Source organism: Cuculus canorus, chromosome 5, assembly GCF_017976375.1.
Source record: "Cuculus canorus isolate bCucCan1 chromosome 5, bCucCan1.pri, whole genome shotgun sequence".
Lineage (NCBI taxonomy): Eukaryota > Metazoa > Chordata > Aves > Cuculiformes > Cuculidae > Cuculus > Cuculus canorus.
In genome coordinates, this window is record NC_071405.1 from 37,793,847 (window position 1) to 37,816,426 (window position 22,580).

The 22,580-nt window shown below is 40.5% G+C and overlaps 1 protein-coding gene across 9 annotated transcripts in view; it reads left to right on the forward strand.

Moving 5' to 3' along the window:
- Positions 1-22,580, forward strand: part of LMO1 (LIM domain only 1) — a 343,783-nt gene that overhangs the window by 197,958 nt on the left and 123,245 nt on the right. The window lies entirely within an intron of this gene.

Genomic DNA, 22,580 nt, shown 5'->3' on the forward strand with positions numbered 1-22,580 from the left:
GTGGACTCTGTGGTCCGTAGGCCCCCTCTAAGGGACAAAGTGAAGGTGTGAGGAGGGACAGGTTTAGGGGCTTGGATGGTCTAAGTATGGACAGACAGCTTCTGTAGTGGTAGGTGCAGCGGAATCAGCAGGCAGCAGATACCCATACATTGCCAGCTTTGAGTCCTTTTCTGTGCCCTGTTTTACATTAATTTAAAAGAAAACACATTTTATTAATGCATGCTGACCTGTGTGGCTTGCTTAATAGGCTTTTCAATGTTATAGTAGAGCTCTGACCCGGCATTTTTAAAAGCAGGATTTTAACATAATCTTCGATCTTCATTTGTGGTTTTGTAGTGTTCAGTAGACTTGGGGAGAAACCAGTTAGTCCTTTATTCCTGTATGTGTAAAACTCATGAACTCCAGGTAACGTATACACTGTAAGTGTCATGCTGAATGCAGTCGTTATTATATTTACAAATATCCCTTTGACTTGAAGGACAAGGATAGAGCATAGAATTTTGTGTCATATTTATCACTTGGATTATTAATAGTAATAACATTTGGCATCTTTATAGCACTTTACATTTTCAAAATGCTGCATAAACATTAACTAAATGGTAGTTAAGTGTGCATAAATGATATTCAGAGCCATTACCCTCTACCATGCTCTACACAGTCACTATAGGTCTGCACTGAAGCGCATGTACTGCTGCTTGGTGGAAAATCTTTGTTGCTCATGTGAAGTATCAGCTTTCCTGGAAGAACCAGACTGACCATTTTTCATTTTGTTTCCCATGCACCCGAAGGCTTTTGTCCATATTATGGATTAATGGTCTGCAAAATTTCAGTTTGTTGGGGAAAAAGTAGTTGTTGAGTTTACTTACAGGAGCATAAAACCAAATAACAATAAAGTAGAGGGCTCAGAAACCAAAACACTACTCTTTTAAAATCACGTTTTAGTTTGATTCTTACCACAGCCATGCATTTTATGTCTTGTTTCCTGGCTGTGGGGTCTGCTTCTGCTGCTAGCACAGACATTTAGAGGCTGAATGCTCCCAGGGCTGCATGCTTAGGGACAAGTCTGACCCTTTGGAGCCACTTGAGGTGCTCATGCATGTGTCAGTATTGCTGAACAAGATGCTACTCAATGTCCATCAAATAGGGACTGCACAAGGAACCTTTTGTGACCTATTGTTTTCCAGTGACACGAGATTTCTTATGCATGGCTCTCAAAGAAAATATCTGTACTTCCCTTCTGTTTATCCCCCACCTTTAATTTGCAACATGCTTTTCTGTAGCCACCTTAGCTTCTATTGTTTTAATGCTTATTTTTTCTTGCTTTAGTGCCTTTCTGCCATTTCAGTAAGGTAGGGAGTGGGGAAGATTTTAGAAGCATCTTGCATCTCCATCAGTAGCTATGGCAAGTTTGTACTTGAAAACAGTTTACTGTATATCCCCACCAAAGAGCAGGATAAATCAAGGGAAATATCAAATAGCAGTTTTCGTGCTGGATTGCATCAATGTAATCCAGGAGCAAGCAAATAATTCCACTGTTAACTTAATTAAAAGTTTTGTGGTCTTATGTCGTTGACCTTACTCTTTAGCTGAACACATAAAAGCAAAATGGCTAGCTACCTTAATCTCACTTTGTGCCATTGCCCTCTGATAAGAGAATCCTTTTGGTACCTCTGATTTGTCATTGAAGCAAAGGGAAGGGCTACATGCACTACTTGTTCCTATCTTCTGCAGTGAATCTACCTTGACAAAGTTTCTCTTGCTATCTTTAGTCTTCCCCCCTGGAGCATCTAGCACATCAAGACAAGAGGGATCTCAGCCCCACAGCTTCATTTAGACCTGTTAACTGTAACTACTGATGTCGTTTACAAGGATAAACCCTTAAAGCCAGGCCAAGGTAGACAAAGACAGAACACTGGAGTAATTCCCTTTGGACAGCAGAGATTGGTGTTCAAGTTATTGAAAATCTGTGTAACTCATTTTCTCTTTTGTCATACTTAAAAAATCCATGAAGTTTGGCTGAGTGCAAACAATAAGCTTTTATTGTTGCTGCCCTTCTTCATAAATGTGTAATCTTTTGGGACCATCAGAAAAGCTTTGGTACAACAAATTAAAAGTCTCTAAACTTTCCTGTGTCTCCTTGGACATTTTGTAGACCTGCAAATATCAAGCAGTAATCAATATAATGCTGCTCTAATACTTTAAGGCAAACTGTCAGCTCCTGAGCCAGGGAGCACAGCACAGCTATCTCACGTCTAGACACGATTCCTGCTGAGGTCACAGAAGAACATTGCCCCTCAGTTGGCATGGAGAAAACCACGTGCAAAAGAACCTGAACTGAAAACTACAGAGTCAGTTGAGTTAAGCCTCGTGCACCAGTTATGAAGGCTCTCAAACACACTTTCTGTCCCATCAGTAACTTCTGCATTTAGGCAGCAGTGTCTGTTAGCTGTGCCTGAAGTCTGTACTGCTCTGTAGGTCCTTGTGTTTTGTGATCTTCTGTTTCCTTCACGTGTGTCTGCTTGCACTTATCTCCTTAACAAGCCAATTATATTGTAGCCAACAGGGTGACTTGTACAGTCCCTCTCTCCTCATTGTTTTGGCTTAGCCAGCTAGTTTAACAGTAGTCTCTTAATATGTGCTTTATTTTATCTCTGAGAGAATTATATTATTTTTCTTTGTGATGAGGCACATGGTATTCAATTACAGAACATTTGCTCTTTCATATCTTGTCAATGAAACAACCTTGTCAGTTTAGTGCCTTCCACAAGGAATATTCAGCGTGGGCCAGAGAGGGTGAGAATTATGGTTGTATCTTTTTGTCTCATCGCTAAGAAGTAAACATTTGCATTCCCTCCCCAACTTAGTGATTACTATACCCGAATTAAAAATGCCTTTGCACCCACTGGCAAACAGTAACTTCAGGTGGAGCTCCTCTCACCTAGTTCCTCTCTCATTATTTGAACCATCACGATTCTGTGGTGAGCTGGAAATGGATTCCTGCAGTCGCTCATGCAAAAGGCAGTAACGCAGGTGGGCAGTGTTGCTGACTGGGTGCCCAGCTATGCTAAGAAAGCACCTAAAGGTGCAGCAAGGCCAGAGAGTCTGACCATGTTTTAGCTGTGGTAACCGCTTGTGCACACTGCACCAATGTGCTACTGTGAACTCCAGTTCCTGGTGCACGAACCTGGTGCAGGTTTTCTGACCTGTGGGTGTTCACTCAGGATGAGGTGGCAATCCGGTGCCTGCTCGTTTGTGGGACCAAATGGCCCAATCCTTTTCTGAGATGGTGGAAACGATGGAAGGGAGTTTTGCCTGTAAAAAAACTCCATTAACTTCTAGTCCATTTCTAATAACTGCTTATTTGTGTAATAAGGAGTGCTCTTTTCTCTAGCATGGCCTGTTCCAAAGCCCATTTACATCAACATTAAAGCTTGTCACTGACCTAATGGCCTTTGGATCAGGCCCATAGTCTCCTTATCTTCTTCCATATTACTGGCACACCTTTAACTTAGGTCTCGATTTCTGTGGAGCTCTTTAGGTCAAGCTCTATCTCATTGATGTGCTTGGGCTTAAATTGATTCAGAGAGAAACTGACTGTTCTTCTTTAGAAGTGGTCATTTTTCTTAAGCAGCTTCTATTTTTAGATAAAACTCCTTGAGGCAGCAGGCAGCATTGGTGCCTGGCTGGCAGGAGTTAGTGTGCTTTGTGAGAAAACTTTTCGGGGTACACCGCATGGGTAGCTGGAACAGTACCTGAGGATACCTTGCCCCATGCAGGCTGGTAACAGGACAACCTTAAGTTTTTTTGTTCTGTTAATTTAACAGGGTTCAAACTTGTTTTAAGATTTCAGCTGGGTAGGTGCTATATAATGTTTCTTGTCCTTCTGAAAAGCTTTCAAGTGTGTATCTTTTTTTTTCCAATGAAGACTTTGTTGCTTGAACGACAAGTCTAGGACTGTTGTCTTAAATGCTCTACGTGTAATTATAAGATCGGCTTAATTGTTCAGGCAAAGTTCTTTAGCATCTTTCAAGGACCTGGCATGCCCAGTTTCTGGAATATCAGAAAGGCCCTCTGCCAGGCATGAGCTCAACAGCAAAGCTATGGCAATTCATTCCCTCCCTTCTGCTCTTTCCTAGCTTCTCACTTTTTTTCCCCTGAAGCATTGCTGGGTGTGGAAGAACAGCATTGTATCCATCAGCTGAATGCAATACAGGTGTATATGCTTGGAAAGGGAGTACTGTCAGTTACAAAAATGTTTATAGTGCAAAACATAGACCTAATTCTCCTTGCACAGCCCTTATACTGTGAAGCAGTTGTAGAGGCAGTGGAAGCTGCAGAGCTTTGACATGTGCGCACTGCTGGATTTATGGTGTGCACTGAATATTTGGAGAAGCACCATCTTGTGAAGCAGCAGCCCCCAGGTGTTTTTTGTGAGAGGTGGCTTGTGACCTGGGCATTCCTGTCAGCTGCCCTGCTGCCCCTTCCCTCCCCCCCCCCCACCAGCAGGAGACAAGAGTGACATTTGATTCTCAAAGGGTGATGCATTTGAAGTTGAGAAACGAGTTGGAACTCGTTGCTTATGGCAAAGTTATCATTGCTTTGCTTTTTCTGAAAGCTAGCAGCTTCTCTGAGGTCAGGGAGGATCAAATATCTGTGTTCACAATTATATTTATTTAAGAAATGCAGTACCTTGTTCTTTGGCAAAAAGCCAGTGGACACTACTGGAGACTGAGAAGTTTGATATGTTGCTCAAAGCCAATTCTTCCATTACTATAAAGAGCAACATTTCATGTAAGTTCCTCCAGAACATTTGCTATTGGCCATTGGCAGAGAAAAGATACCTACCTATACCCTGAGCAACAGCCTCCTTGCTTTTTAATTGGCTATTAAATAGTCTATATAAAGAAGCATCAAAGATAAAACAGTAGACTGGACAGTAATACTGGTGATAGATTTATATCAGTAGGTGACCTTCTTGTGGGGTGGAGTCATAGCTCAAAGTGCCTGTGCAATACTGATGCAATTAGACTGGTTTGTTGGGCAGTGCCATCACTTGATTATTCCACAAGAAATTTCAGAAATACAGTTGCTTTATGAGCCCGACTTCTATGATGATAAATTTCCAAAAGCAAAAATGTGAATTTAAATTATTCGTATTCATGTGAGCGTGGTAGAGATTTTTGGAATTGCTGCGGCAAGTTATGGATGATGCATGAAATGAAAAATCCCTACCCAGTGCACAAGGAATACAAAAAGGGTTCTGTAGCCAGCACTTTGTTGTACTGTGCTATGGGATGTGTGCACTCTGAGGAAAAGTGTTTCATTTTTGAAAAGCACCCAGCCATCAGCCTGTGCACAAAAGTAAACAAAGGACAGAATGAGAGAAAACAAGCAGAAATACACCCTCCCACCCAGAAGCACCTAAAACGTTATGCCAGCACATCATTTCCTGCAGCTGACTTTCTAGGACCCCAGAGCTGTGTAAATCCTGCACACCTATGGCAGATTCTCCTCCCCTGCAGGGTATCTGGAGCAGATTTTCAGCTGGTGTAAAGGTCCACTGAAGCCAGTTTCAGCTGCTCATATCTGTATGGTGCAAAAAAAGATTAAGACCAAATTCTGCTGCATCTCAGGCTTTTGTATCATCCAAGGCCCAAGAATGGCATAAGACGAATAGAAAAAAAGTCTGTCTAGGGTAACATGATCCCAACCACAGCGCCTCATGTGTGAAAATGTCTCATTTGCTTCTAGTCTGAGGCTGAGTAAAGCAGAGGATGTCCAAGAAAAAAAAAAAACCAACTGTCTGAAAAAATACCTGCAGATATTTTTTTTTCTAAATGTAAGTCCAGCATTAAGATATGTCCAGACTTCTAGACTGCAGTAGAGTGATTGTCTTTTTGGGACGACACTTAGCATTACCCTCTTCCAGATCTGAATCTTGTTCTACTTCTATTACTTACTTGATTGCACTCTTAACTTAAATAGCTGGTATCTGCAAACATTGAATTGATCTGAACATCTTCCAGTAAAGTTCAGATTTAACATCTTTTCTAATTGTCTAATGAAATATTATGCATGTGCATGCATTTTTAGCTGAGTACTAGTCTGTGTGATGTATCCTTATATAATTCCAGTATGTTAAACACCTTATGAAGTCCTTTAATATCTACTACATTGTGTTTATTTGATAAATTTTACACCATTTTAATACATATTTTCTGTTTCTGATAGACCCTATATGGGCCTACCCATCCCACAACTTCATGTCTTCCTTTGTTCTATAGGGACAATTGGACTAGATTATCGTTGTAGGTTCCAACTGGAAGGATTCTATTCTGTGTTAATATGTGGCCACCATGACACCAACTAACACTTAACTTTTGCGCTCAGTGCTGAGGATTTGATACAAATGGTGTGTGTGTTTGACCTGTGCTCCTAGGCTTCAGTTTCCATTTTCAGAACTTGCTAATTCATTTTTAGTTTTGCAATGCAATTTGAAAACCTCCCACTGTGTAAGTAGATTAAGACATCTGCCCAAAGTCTCCATTGTGTCATAATCTTGTCTTCACTATACCTTTGCTTTCCAGTATCCTGTTTATCCAGATACCTTTTTTCCCTCCTCATCATACATAGTGCCTAGAAAGGCTCATTTAGTGAAGGGTCACAGTTTTCTTGTTTGTACCTCTTTGGTGAACACAGGAGCATGAGTGCTTCCACACTTGCTGCAAACAAACCTGATAATTTCTCACGTAGGAACAAAAAGGCTAAACAAACCTCATTTGACTTTTAATGGGTATTAATGGAGATATTACCCAGATTTTTCCATATCTTGAGCTAGAAGGCTACCATTGAGATTTTAATGAATATTAAAAACACAGTAAGAGTTAGAAGCCTGAGAGCGTAGAGTTGGGCAGGGAGTGGTGGCAGTCAGCTATCCATGTGTTACATTTATAATTAGCTGTGCTTCATTCTCTTACTGCTTGCTAATGTTTTCTTTTAGGAAAAACAGTTTTTACTACTTCTGCAAATATCCAGGCCCATTCTCACAACATTACTTTGACCTGTCTTGTATATCACAAAGTGTTCTGTCAGCCGTAGCCCATCTGCTCAAGCTTCCAGTATCTGAGGATCAAGTGCATTTCTCTGGTCAACGGTGTCACCTGGCAAATGGTTTTATAGCCTGTTCTGGCACAGCCTGTAGTACTGTGGTCATATTAGCCCTTATAAAAGGTTTCTGAAGTTGCTGCAACAAGGGAGCTAGAGTTTTAGGTCAGAAGCAGCATCTCATCCTAATCCCACAGGGATCTAAAAAGTCTGACAGGTTTAGGCTCCTTTTGTCTTTTAACTGAAGACCCATAGGTTATGCTTTTTCTGTTGTTATTTCAGGATGGTCTTTTCTAGCAGTGTCTGTTCCCTTGTGCATTTCCTTTGGAGACAGCCTGCTGGCTATGGGTGTGTGATGGACAGAGAACCTCATTTTGTGCCATTAGAGCTGGACGCGTTGGGGACAGTGTTGCATTCACCTGGTCTCAGCCTTGCAAGTTGGTGGCATGGAACACATCTCTAATGGCTGCAGAAAGGGCTCATGTGGTGCTGTGCAACACCTGTGGACTGCTCAGTTCAGCTTGGCTCCAGTGCAGAGATTTTTGCAGTTGCTGTTTGTGTGTAGAGGCGGGCACCAACTCTGATGACACTCTCCACACTTCCTCCATTGTCACCAGGTCCTACCAGCTGTGTCCAGATGCAAACTGTGGAACTGTGTTCATTTGTTGCACATTTGCTGACTGCATGACGTGCTAGGGCTGGCTGTGTGATATCAGGCAGAGCCTTATTATGTGGCACAGCCAGTGTGTTTTGGCTCTGTGGCTGCTATAGCTTGTCACAGAGGAGCCTTCCTTCACACGACTATAAAAGCTATCTTCCCTCGCCTTAGCACCTTAGACAGTGTGGGCTCAGTACTGATGCTGGCAAAGTAGCCACACCACAGGAATATCAAGTACCTCTGTATGTACGTAGTTCTGCTAGTGAGGTGCTACAAGTTATGTCAATCCCTCCAGTAAGTGTGTCCTTATAATCATTATCATCTGTGTCCTGTAACTGCGTCCTTAAAAATAGGACAGTTATCCCCTGTACCTGTTTTGCATCCAATTCGTGCAGGAGTAAATTACCTATACCTCTGCCCACTTTGTGTGTCTAGGCATCATTTGTACTGGCTGTGTTCTTAAAGCACTCAGAACTCTTGAGGATTAGTTCAGAAAGCAGACATCTCATAGCAATTCATTTTTATAAGCCTATGAAAACTCAGTCCATGAAATAGTTAATTAGAAGGTCTCCAATTACCAGCCGAATTTATTTTGCAAAAAGTTACATTTGTCCTTCTCAGCCAGAGAAAGAAAAAAATAAGCAATTCAAATCATTTTGAAGTTCCATTCCTTCATTCATTAGGAGACTTAGCTTGCAAAATCCTAATTAAAAAGAACATTTTGTGTTAATGAAAATGTTCTAATTTTTTACCTTATTAAGCTAGTTAAATTTTTTTCCAGAGCATTCGTCAAGAAGAGGCCTCCTTAAAGGCTTTGTTCGTGTTTATATTCTTTGATTGCAAAATTTCCAAGACAAAAGAGAGCTAAACTCATTCTGTGGTGCCCTCCAGTTAACTGTTCAGTTGAAAAATGACCTTCATAACTAAGTCACTTGCCTTTTCATCGATATCAAGGAGTTACAACTCTAACCTACAGTTGAGGAGGTGGCTTCAGTCTGGTAAACCATCAGAAATTGCATGAGCACCCTGTGGAGTGTAGATATTTATAGATATCTGAAAGGAGTACAGATAACTGAATAATTTTAATCTGAATTCTGAAACAGCCTAGGGCTTTTCTGCTGGCTTTCAAGTCTAGCATCCTCTTGCATGACATTTAGTCATTAAAAGCTAAAGTTTATTTCAGTACCTAATAATTCTGCATCAGACATGATAATATAACAAGCTAGAGATCACAGGAGGCGCACATAGGTTCCCTACTATAGTACAACACTGAGAAAGACAGCACTTTTTGGATGTCTTAAAAATAACTGTACTATCTATGGGGTTATGTTAACTGTGAAACACGTTGCAGAACTCAGCTAGTGTAAATAAGGGTGGCCATAAGTCGGTCATGCTGAGCTGATATATACTCATGGAGAATCTGACTCTTAAGGAATTTTGAACCTTTGGTTTTATTACCTTCATTTTGCCATTAATCTATCTCTGGTGGGGTGGATTTTAACATTTAGAATCTCTCCATTGGAGGAAATTACTTAATTTTTTTTTTAAATTCTTACAGAAATACAGGGATGAAAAAAAGATTGGATTTGCTCCAAGTCCTGGAAGAAATATTTATTAAAAGTGTCAGGGAATCATAGAAGCATGTAGGTTGGAAGGGACCTCCAAAGGTCACACACCTACCTCCTACTCTGAGCATGTCTGGTGAAAGCAGGTTGCTCAGAGCCATGTCCGACTGGTTTTTCGCTGTCTTTCAAGATGGACACTTCACAGCCTCTCTGCACAACCCGCTCCTGTATTTTCCACCTTTAGAGAGAAAAAGCTTTTCCTAATATCTAGATGGATTTTCCCAAGTTGTAACATGTGTCCTTACACTCTTGTCTCATCACTGTTCACCTTGAAGAAGAATCGTACTCGGTCTCTTTGTAGCTTTTTATTAGGTTGCAGTAGATAGCTGTAACATTTCCCTTTTATTTTCTCTTCTTTAGACTGAACAAATCCAAATTCTTCAGGTGCTCCTCATGTTATGTTTTTCCAGCTCTCTAGTCACACTGGTGGCCTCTGCTTTTATTTGCTCATTTATTTTCTGTGCAGGAGAACCCAGAACTGGACACTGCACTCCAAAGACAGCTTTATCAGTGCTGAAAGAGAGGGGAATCATTACCTTCCTTGTTCTAGTGGCTATGTCCCTGGAAGCGTAGCCCAGCGTGCAGCTGGCTGCCCTAGCTGCAAATACAGCCTGTATGCAGCTGGCCACCCTGGCTGCAGGGGACACCCCTCACTCATGTTCATCATGTTGTCCACCAGGCCCTCAGCTGCTTTTTCTATCCCGTTGGCTCTCTGCCTGTACTGGTTTGTGGGCTTACTCCATCCCAGCTGCAGAAATACTTGGGGGTTTGGTATTGATTCCAGTACCTCTGGAAGAGCTATTGTTGTAGGTGTTTATACTAAGGAGAGGTGAAAAGCCTCCTTCTACCCTTCATGGTATTGCTGAGGATTTGCTAATATTTAAAAGTTAGCAGATTTATGCAATACTTTCTGCTTATTATTTGCTTTTTTTCCTGATACCTTAGTAGTCAGATTTCACCCACACAAGTGCTTATAAAAACTTAAGTGTTGAGCTGGCAAGCTCAAATTTTCAAACAGGACATGCACATCAAACTGTGGGTCAGAGCAACACCGTGTTATGTGTGCAGCCACTCAGAGCTAACATTCACAGATCAGACTTCAGATACAAAGTGTCAACAAAGCACTGGAGACTCCTTAGGATCAACCTATACAGGGAAGGAATTACATTATAAAATTGAGGCTGGTTTAAAGTAATGATTGAGTCTGAGGAAATGGCTATCTGTATGCAGACACTCCACAAGCCGAAGAAGAAGCTAAATTCATCTGGTGAATTATTTCCTGCCAATTATTCTCTCAGCTCTAATATTCAGTTTTAAATATTTAGTTAGATCCACTTTCAAACCAGAATTTTAGTTTTCATTTAACATCATGAGTGGCTATATATATGTATGTATGTACGACACATGTTACTTTCATTACATCTCCTTTGAATGCACTTGGATAGTAATGTGAATTGCCTGCTTCCATTTTGGTACATTTTTGGACAAGGTGTAAGCCTTTTCTCAGTGGATTTTGGTAGTTATCTCAGTGCCTCTTTGATCTGAAAGTGACCCTGACGTGTTGAAATGTGGACTTGGCTAACTTCATGGCAGGACTCTTAGAGAATTACAAGATGGCTGTAAAGATGCACTAACCCTTTTCAGGACCTAAATTAAGCTTTAAATCAAAGCTAACTAGAATGCCACCAATGCTTTTCCATTAAGACTGGCTTACACACCCTTGCACTGTGATGCACAGAAAACATCATAAATTTTGGAACTGGACTGAAACCCTGAAGCTCTGTCTTTACTTTCAAAGTTCATGAAATGCTTCTTCACTACCACTGAGCAATCCATTATTTATGTGAATTATTTTTTGAGTGTGAAGGCAGATCCTATCCTAGAAGGCAGTTGGCACTAAACAATTATCACTGAAACCTGAATCTCAGCTCTAGTTCATCATTTTAGCTATTGGTGTGCAGGAACTCACATGCCACCATTTTAAGAAAAAAAAAAAAGGTACAAGCATTCTAGGGATCACTTTCTGTTAGAATAAGCCCTTCTTTGTAATTGATGCATACAGAGTACTGCAGCTTGAGGACAGTCCATCACTGCCTGCTTCTTTGTATAAAGTGTTGTACTTAAAAGCAAGGAGAAGTGGCCTCTGAGAACCTCAGAGGTTCAACAAGGCCACAAGTGTAAGGTCCTGCATCAGGGTCGGGGCAATCCTCGTTTTCAGTACACGATGGGGGATGATGTGCTTGAGAGCAGTCCTGCAGAGAAGGACTTGGGCTGCTGATTGATGAGAAGCTCCACATAAGCTGGCAATGTGCACTCCCAGCCCAGAAGGCCAACTGTATCCTGGGCTGCATCAAAAGAAGCGTGGCCAGCTGGTCAAGGGAAGTGATTCTGCCCTCTATTCCTCTCTTGTGAGACCTCATCTGGAATACTGTGTCCAGTTGTGGAATCCTCAATGTAAGAAGGCGATGGAGCTGTTGGAATGGGTCCAGAGGAGGGTGACAAGGATGATCAGAGGGCTGGAGCACCTTCCCTATGAGGACAGACTGAGAGAGTTGGGGTTGTTCAGCCTGGAGAAGAGAAGGCGCAGAGATCTTATAGCAACCTTCCAGTACCTGGAGGGGGCCTACAGGAAAGCTGGAGGGGGGCTATTCCTAAAGGCTTGTGGGGATAGGACCAGGAGGAATGGGTATAAACCGGAGAGGGGCAGATTTAGACTGGGCATTAGGAAGAATTTCTTCACTGTGAGAGTGGTGAGGCACTGGCACATGTTGCCCAGGGAGGTTGTGGCTGCCCCATCCCTGGAGGTGCTCAAGGCCTGGTTGGATGGGGCTTTGGGCAGCCTGATTTAGTGGGATGTCCCTGCCCATGGCAGTGGAGTTGGAACAAGTTGGATCTTTAAGGTCCCTTCCAACCCTAACTATTCTATGATTCTGTGGTTCTACGAATTTTGGGATTTGTAAATCAAATGTGGAAAAAAAAAGATATTTTTTTCTCTTTTCTTTAGTCTGTTGTGTTCCTCACTACAAGTGGTGGTGGGGAGCTACACAAACAATGAAGTAAGACATCTCTCTCTATTAAACATAAGATTCACTCAGTCATAAGCTAGCGCTTGAGAAGGATGTGAAAAGAGAGGAACCTCACAGCTATTAGCAGCATGGGGTAGTATCTGCATGAGAACTTTGGCACCAGATGGCAATGGCTGTTATGAGTGAAACTGGACAAAGAGCCGAAAAAAGAATCTGAGGTTGTGTTTACAGGGAAAGTATGGGGGCCTAGGCCAGGCCTTATAGTAAGATAGGGATGGACACGGAAGTTTAGCTAAGCTTCCTGCTCTCAGAGGACAGGAGAGCATGGCTCATTTGGGAAGATGCTATCAACAACTCCTCAGGCTGAGCTTTGATGCAGATTTTCCTGGAGATCCATACGGTCCTGTTCAGAAAATGTGAGTGTTATAACATCATTATGAAATACCACGATCAAATAGTCCATCAGACTGCCAGTGTTTGGCTTTAAAGCTAGGGTAAGAGAGGAAAGAATTGCTAATGCTCCAAGGAACAGCTTGTCAGCTTGAGGGCCTCATGTGTGCCAGCTGGATTCAAGTTCAAGTCTGGATTTGATCCGCTAATGAAACATCATCTTCTAAAAACTACTGGCTGAAGGTGGCAGGCCTCTGGAGACCTAGAGGGTTGTTTGGAAAGTTGACTGTCTCTTAACCATATGCTCATGTGTATGTCAGTTATGAAAATGAGTCAGATTTTCAAGTTTTCTATTAAAAAAGATCTTTAGGAAAAGCATTGGCAAAATAGCTGCAATTTCCGCTCCCCATTGCCATCCCCTTAGTGAAATTGAAACAGTTCTGTTGATTTGAACGGGCTCTAATCCTGCCTTGGCTTTGCCAAGGCCAACATGTTACCCCCCGTGGCTTTTGTATTTAGTGAAATGTTTAAGAGTAGAAGAATGTGACATTTTAATAAAAAAGGTGATGGAATTTATGAATTTTCTGAAAAGTCTGGGGTCATTTCCTATGTGATGACAGTTCTGGGCTGAAGCAGACATAATACTTTTCCCTTCCAGCTGGGGGGAAAGAAGAATTTCCATTGAAGAGACATTGTTCAAAATCCATTACTCTGTCCCTAACGTAATTCAGAAGTGCATCTCAGCTGCAAGCTGGTTTCTGAGCTAGGGAATAGAGTAAGAGTTTTCCTCTGGAAACCCACAAGGCAGTCAGAGTGCTCATTAGGTAGTCTCCAGAAGATCCCTTATACTGCAGACATGCAAATGGATCCCTTTTTCCACCCTCAGTTCTCCACTTCTCGCTCGTATAAGAACTTAAATAATTATTTTTTAGAGCTCTGGGAAAGCTCTATCAATTGCCTCCATCAGAACCTCTTCTATGAGCTGAGCAAAATTCTGCCATTATAGCAGCTTTTCACCACTTTCTATTTCATTAACATTCATTTTCTTTAGACATATTACACACTACCCACTGGAAATGCAGGCATCTGGGAGCATAAAGCTGAGAGTTGAGGTTTGCTTCAGTGCTTGCCAGACCACAGATTTTTATTACCTAACTTACCTTTACCTAAATCACAGAAAAATGACAAACCTTTTGATGCAAGTAAAAAAAACCCTGAAACAGAGTTAAACTGCAAGCTTGACTGATGCAAACTGACATAACGCATCACAGTGGTGCACATCAGAGACAGATGTTTTCTCCAACTCCAGTTTAGTTGCATTTTTGCAGAGTGCACTACTCATTCGTTAAACATACTGCTTGTAAAAAGATTTGGGTCTGGAGTTCAAACTCAAATCTCCATGAGTAATTGGTGAGCTGATGGTATTATTCTCACAGGTGGAAATGGGTAATGCAAATTTTAGAAGCAGCACATCTGTTCTTTCAGCTAATTGGATATGAGTTCTACAGGAATGACCACATTAGCAACCTCAGTGTCATAACTGGAGGGACATGAATCAACCAGCACTGTGGATACTAATGCTGAGGAATTTGGGAATCTGAGATGAAGATTCATGCCTGATGCTGACTTCTTCTCACAGAAAGTCTGTTAGAAGATCCTGGAGCCAAAAAGTTTACCTGCTGAAGGACTATGGTCTCATTTCCAGAGAACTGTAGAAAGAAAAGAGCGTTGCATGTTTTTGGTGGAAAGTGCTCCTCGCAAGAGATACATTTGTATAGGTGTTGTTAATAAGTGACTGCTGCTTCCTGTGCAAGAGGTATCTGAAATGAATTGAAGTTACTAAGTCATTAGTTGATTTTTTGGGTGCAAATCGCAGGAATTACTTGTTCTCATGCTGCTCACCAAAAAAAATCAGCATGTTGAGGTCTCATTGTGTTCATGTCTTGTTACTTACATAGACAAGGGGCAAGAAGAAACACAGCAGTGATTGACACCAAATCATTATTATTAAGTTTGAGATTTCATTTCTGGAATGATCTCCCAGGCATTTTTGAGGCACATGCTGATTTTGATGGTACAAAATTCTTTTAATTATAATTTAGTTTTATTTACCTAACAAATCTTATATCTGTTCCTCAGACCTTCATACATGGCATAATAACAAACACACACAAGTACAGAACTCTATGGTGGTACATTGCATAGACTATTTTAATTTTCCATTTATTTGCATGTTCTTTTTTTCCATAGTTTTGTTGTAGTTGTACAAGACCCATTTGGGTGATTTATTCCAGTTCATAAAGGGAACAGTGGCTCCTGTGAGCAACTCTTCAAAGTTCAATACGAGGATACTACGTCTTTTATCCAGCTCTACCCATGGCTGCCCAGAATTTCTTACAGAGAGTGCTAAGTTTGTTAAAGCCCTATGAATACTAATGGATATGTTAGCTGGTGCTATACTCAGCTTTCTGGTAGAAACCTGAGCCCATTTCCTGTTTAGATTCGCATGGTCTGCTGAAGAGAAAAGTATCCTCAAGTTCTTTTTGTCTTAATTGCATCCTATCAGCAGGCTAGCAACTCTGGAGATGCTCAACCTGTCATTTCTTCTATGCAAATGTATTGGTAACTTATTTCAGTTAAGTAGCCTTAGACCCAATGGATTGAACTTAATTGGCATTAGAACTTCTCATTCAGGAGACTACATCAGACTCTGAAATCTATTGCTATTCAGAAAAGTAGAGATGCCTTAGCAAATGATAAAATAAAGCATGTACTCCTATAACAAGAAATTCTTTCCTGAACTGGGCCTGAACAAATTATCTTTTCATGTGTTGTTGTACCCTTGTGTCAAACCTTGAATATTGCACACCGTGTTACATCATTTTCAGGATAAGATGACTTTTTAATCTCTTTTTAATTCTGTATGGCTTTATTAACCTCTAGTTACTAAGCAATAATATATCTGATGTGCTCTGTGGTCCTGCTTACTTTCTGTTGCTCTCCTGCAAAAGCGTGATAACCTCTGAAGAAACTCAATATAGTAGGCAGACCAATAAAGACTGGTTTTAATAGTAATATAATAGTTTTCAGAAACTTGTATCTAAATCAGTTTATGCTGTGTTCCTTGTAAGGTAGTTCAGACATGATATGCGATATTAAAAAAATGCAGATACCTTTGTCAAAATTTACATCTACAAAGAAACCCCCTATCCAGAGGGCTATCTTTCACCCTAGTCCTAAGCAATGCAGTGAAATCTGACCATCACAGCCATTCAATTCTATAGAACATGATCATACAGCAGAAGAGTAAAATATAAAGTAGCCTACAAGAACTTGTGGAAGAACGACCCATTGCCTAATGACTGTGGCATTCCTATTACTGGATAACTAAAATGGTGGAGAAATTCAATGGCAATGTGGTCAAAGCAATGCCCACTGGAAAATAAGAGCTCTGACAATACCTACACAGCAAACTGTGTAAGATTAAGCAAGGGCAAATGAGTTTTTACAACTCAGAAGAAATAGCGTGGAGTTACAGTGATTAGCTCTCTAAAAATAGCTACTTATTGCTCAGTAGCAGCTGGGAAACCAAGAAGAATTTTACAAATTATTAAGTAAAGAGTAGAAAACAGAAGAGGAATTACTTATTACACTGTGTAAATTGCTGATATAGCCATGTTTCAGCAGCACACTGTAGTTTTAATCACCCACCTCAAGGGGATGCAACTAGAAGTCAGTGGACTGTGCGTGGCTCTGCATGCTGCCTCTTCCTGAGTTCAGACAAGCCTGTATGGACACATTATCAGCAAATGGCTGTCTGACGCTATCTGCAAATAGTGGTTAGCTCCACTGCTTGGAAGTCATGTCAGATGCCTCCATTCAGCAGCTTAACAACAACCTACTTCACTGTGTAAGTGGCATTAGGCTTATGTGCAAGAACAACATTCCAACTTCCATAGGCTTCCTCAGAGTCTCCCACTGGGCTGCAGCAGCTTTCCCAGCAGCAAGAATTTAGTGGGATATGGAGAGGCACATCCTTGTGCAGAGGTGTGGTACCTTCCACCAGTCCCTCTGAGAGGCAGCACCAATCCCTACAGATGCTACAGAGCCAGCAGATGACCTCCAGTCAACTGATGGACAGTACTCACTTTTCTGTAGAGGCAGGACTCCATCTCGTTCACAAAGCCATACCCTCATTTCATTTTCCAACCCTCCATTTTGAGCAGTAATGGAGACAGACCAGAAAAGGCTACAGGATTGTTGAAAGGTACTTGGTTTGGATACAAAGTCTGGCTCAGGAAGATGTTTAAATTATTGGTTTTGAGAAGCTGAGATAGTTTAACATAATTCTTATATTCCTTCCTAAGAGCTGGCCGGTATGATGGAATAGGTACTGTGTAATTTGATTTATTGTTTGATCTAGTATGGCAGTTCTGCCTTTAACAACAAAGGATGAATCAGCTACTTAGATTTCCATTGCATATTTATACAGCCCATTGACACTTTCTTCATCATCTCCTGCCTTATGATTTTCTTTCAAAAGCAGGATAAGGCTGTGGTTATGGATGCACAGGAATCTGTAGATCTGGTATCTCTCAGAACGCTTACGATGCCATGTGTTCGTATGTAGCTTTGGTTCAGTCACCTGTGCCTTGACCAAGTTCCCTTGTAAATTGATGAGGGTCTTTTCCATGATAGGAAAAGGCCTCGTTCTTTGACTTCCTTCAAAACAGTGGGAGTTATACCATCCAGCTCAAATGCATTAGGTCAGCAACCCCACAGTTGGGAATGATATCTCTTAAACTCTTTGCAATGGTGTTGTGAGGCTTAATTAATTGAAAGGAATTAATGGAAATAAATTTAAATGGCAGGGGAGATGTAAGTGAATGTTACGATTGTGTGGAAAAATCTTTTAGTTCAATGTTGAACTAAAAGGGTCTGAAATGTATTCATGCTCCTGAAAAAAAGCTGAAGGGTTAAAATGACCTAATTCAACTAATACACTCCAATATGCATTAAAGCAGGTAGATTATTTTTTAAACAGTGCTATCCTGCTAAGTGATGCACTTGTGCTCTATGATAGACTGGTTAAAGCTGTAAATGTCATTGTTAAAATGAGTATCTTTAACAGCTAATATCTATTAAAATGAAGCACTTAGGCAGCAGAAAAGCCAGTTTAAAACTGTTAGGTCCCTAAATTATTTTTGTACAATCAAAATGAGACTCTTAGGGATTAGGTGGCACAGTGGGTTAGCACATTACTCTTCTGGATGGAAGATTTACCATAGTATCTTGCTTGAAATACAAGTGAGCTGAGATTGCTATTCCTTGGGTGGTCCAACATATGTTTCTAAAACATATTTTAGTACAATTGACTGTGATTTGCAAGGGAAGTAGATGAGGATTTGTGATCTGCTACCATGCTTTGAGTTAGGGTAGGTTGGGACTTGCGTTCACAACTTAGATTGTTCTCTTGAGTTGAGAAAGGGATAAAACATGCCTTTTTGTAGCTCCATTTTCTTCCAAAGACATCTTGACACAGCTAGAGCAGGAGTTGTACAGGGAGCTGTATTCTCAGCAAGTGAGAATATAGCTTTTCTAGGTGAGCATGATTAAGTAGTCAAAAATGAGGTAAGGTGAGCTGTAAGGAAGCATGTTACAGTATATTTGAATTGTGTTTGCTGTAACTCACCTGAAATTGTTGGTCTGTGCCAATGCAATAGAATATTTCTTTCCAGTGGTGAAGATCCAAAATCTGTTGGTACCCAAAATATAAAATTCTCAGTCAGCTGTACTCCTCAATTCAAGTTACTGATGAAGCCAGCCCTTTTCTCAGGCCTTTCTTATCCGTAATTCCTCTCTTCATGCCTGTGCTTGGATGCAACATGTCACCAGTGAGTTCATACTAGCTGCTTGTTCCTGCTTACTGTTTTTTCCAGCATCTGAGAAGTTGCACTCCCAGGCAAGAGCCCCTGCCTTGGCCTGAGCCTCTCAGTTGACTGTGGGTAGAGGGCAGAGCATAACGCATGGCAAGGAGATGTGTGTGTTGCCTTCCTAAAAGGGTCTGAAGAATAACCTACCTTTTGAAGCTTAGTCTATTCCTAAAGCCTTCTTGGCACAAGATGTCATAATGCAGTTACTACATTAGACCGCAGGGCTACATGTCATCTTCTTGCTCGTGAAAAATTGTGCATTTATCTTAAAAGGCAAAGATGATACTTCTTCTTTGTCCTTTCTTCTATAGTGTTAGGCATCCATAGGTGTGGTATGTAGCCCCCAACTTTTGTTCTCCCACATGAATGTGAGGGAGTATTTTGAACATATTTCCTTCTTAAGTAATTTCTTAATTCATCAGGCCCCAAAAATTTTACTCTGACGAACATCAACTGTTAACAACTTAAGGGAAAGTTTCACTGTCCCTTTTATGTATGGGTTGGTAATAAATCCTTAAACTTCAATAGATATGATGCCATACATTGCAGGACCAATCCTTTAGTTCACCTATCTTTTGTATTGTAATTTTCTGCTTCTGATGCATATATCAGGCTACTGCTATTTTGTCTGTCAGTACAGATGAAGGATGTCACCAAAAAAAAACTTTTTTCTGCTTCATTTCCATGAAAAATTCTTTGGTTTTGTGAATTCTTTGTTTTTGAAGACAAGGAAAAGAGTACTTACTTTGTTGAGCAAGGGGTAAGTGCTGGAAGGCAAGTGGTGTCCTGCTTTTACCAACAGCATCTCTCTCTTTGTCTCTCAGTGCTGCATGTGTATATGTGCACACATGCTAAGAGATGTTATTCTCGTTTTAGCACGAAGTGATCCAGAATTTTCTTTTGTGCATCTTCCTCTCCAGGATTATGTGCTGGTGCCCATAATGTGATAAGTAGATAACATGTTGACATGCAGTGTCAGATTTTAGAAACTAATAGTAGCAACTTCCAAAGCAATGGCAAGGTTAGTTTGACTGGAATTTGTTCTAACCCTCATTTTCCATAAAAAACATAATTTGTAACCTTTCTGAGCAATTTCATTTGAGATGGCGGGTAGCTGCCTGCTTTGTTGCACTCTGCTGAAGACCGGTGCTAAGTGTCTCTGTTGCTATTTGAACATAATTCTGCAGAATGAAGGAATCCAACTTTCTGCGATGGCTGTCCATAGAAAAAAGCTACACAGCTGTATGTAAAACAAGAAATTCCTGCCATAGAGCCATTAAATGCATTAATAACTCTCACAGATTAACTTTAAGATGAAATATTAGTTAAATAGTTACTACTTCACAGATAAACTAATTATTTCAGGAAAATGTGACAAAGCATGGGGGCAACTGATAGCAATGTTGCCCTTTCTTCTGTCACAGGAAAGCTGAAGTGTAGAGTATGTCAGGTTGTCTTTTCCACACACATAAAAAGAAAATTTTGTTTGCAAAATTAAGTTTAACTGTCAGCATAGCAGTGGCACTTCTGGGTATCTTCATACAGATGAACATACTGACAGTGTATTACTCTAATTTAAATTGTAAGAATAAATTATTTTCCTATAAATACCTCATCAAATGATACATTTAGACACCACTTGGCAGTATTTTAGAGCTCTGAATAAGAGGCAGTCCACATTGCAGTTTCTTTTAAGCACCAATTTTAGTATGTCAGAATAAGTTTTCTGGCTAATATAAAATAATATTTATTTCACATTCTTAATTGATGCTTTTAATTACTCTTCATATACTTTAATAGTTTTCATATAGAAAACCGTTTTCTGTGCAGTAAGCTGAATCTGCAGTATGCAGCAAAACTTGCTTGAGTCAGGTTTTCGCCAGGGTCTGTGTACTAGCCCCAAATACTAAATTATGTTGGCACTCTTACAGTAATCAAGGGAATAATTGTGAAGGCAAAGTTTGTTGTAAGGAAACCCAATTAGGAAGAGAAAACAACATCACTTAAGAGAAATATTTAGTATGAACTAAACTTTTTGGTCTTTGTCCTCCTACAGTAATGACTGTTTAAGCATATAGTATAATTATTTAAAACATACTGTAGTTTATCCTGTGTAGATTAGAATCCTGCTTTATTAGAACACTAAAAGGCCAGTCTTCAAAGAATAAGCAAATTAAAGCTCTATCTTGCTGTTTACAATGCTGGGGACAGATCACTGATACCTACCAGCTTTAATGCAAAGCAGCCATAAACCCCATTTAGTGAGTTAAACAGTTAATGGTTATTTAAATCAACAGAGATCTTTTCACTGCCTTTCATAGTCACTCATGCAATAGCAGTCAGGTATCTCCCCTGTTCCAGCTGATGTTAGCCACTAACACATTCCCCTTGATCTTTGGCAGGAATAGGACAGGTCTTCCTGAAGCATCCCAGTGCTGTGTGGGTGTCCCGTCATTTTTTCTGAAATTGCACTTTCAGTGGGAGTTCAGGTTGCATTATACCCTCAGCATGGAGATGAGACTAAAACTACTCTCCAGAAACAGTAAAATAGAGAGCAAATAGCACTTGTGTGCTGCGAAGAGGCTTGACTGGCTGGAAACCATGGATTTTTGTATGAGTGGCTTTGCCTTTGTTTTGACTTTCTCCACAAAGGTTCCCCACACCTCCTTTTCACTGGCATATCATAGGTCTTTCTCTCTCCTGTTACCTCTCTGCTCCATGACAAACAGAGTCAACCCTTCTGTTTAAGGGAGAACAAGTTTTCTTAAAGTCTGTTCTTCCAACACAGCTAGGACTAACCTTAGCTCCTGCTGGTATCGGTGTAAAATCTGACCCCAGATTGTTAAGATATGTGAAGCCTGTTGGGCTGTATTACATGGCATTTCTGCCAACCACGGGAGTCGATCCAAGCTGGGAGGCATAGATGCACTTTACAGCGGTCAACCTTTTGTGATTTTTATCCCAGGGCCTTTGATGGAGATGGGAGAAAGGTCCTACAGCTCCAAGTCGTGGAAACAAGAGATTTCATGAAAGCCTTTGCTTAAATGTGTAAATAAATAAAAGTGCCCAAGGAACTCAAAAGACAGAAAAGAAAGTCAGAAAACAGTTGTGCTATTGTTATTTTAAAATATAATAATTTTAAAGGCAATTTCATGGCTTTTGTGGAATCTTGAGTGGTTATTTTGGAGCACGTGTGGTTGATAACGCTCCATTTTGGAAATTCCACAAGTATGCAGATGACTATGTGGATTCATTTCAGCTGTTCGAGGAAAAAAAACCTGCCTGCTCAGGCTTTCTCACAATATTAGTATTACTTCTCAGTCTTGGCCAGGCCAAATATACAATGAAAATAGCCTTTTTTTTTTTTTTTTCTGTATGCAATGCTTAAGTTTCCCGTACAATCCAAAGAAGTACAGTAAAATAAACAGACAAAGAGGGGATCAAATTTAAATGCACAGCATGCTTGCAGCTTTGGGTCTGTTTTCTCTGTGTTGCACTTTCAAATGTAAAAAACATGCTTCCCACCTAGATGGGGGGTATAGCTGAGAGAGGAACCAAAATGGAGATACTCTGCTTTCTATCTCTTGCACAGATTTTATTGTGTGCTTGCTCTTTCATTGTTATTTTCTTTAGTCTAAAATAAAGATAAACTAGACAGAAAGCAAAGTGGCCAGGCGCCACTGCACAATTATAATTAATTCACTGTTAATGCTTCAGACACTGTTACAGCATACATTGGAATTGCTGGGGTGGGGTGAGGTTAGTTTGAGCTATTCATGTACATACTCCAGGAGAGTCACATTAAATACTCACTCTAATTAATGTTTTCAAAATGAGCACCAAA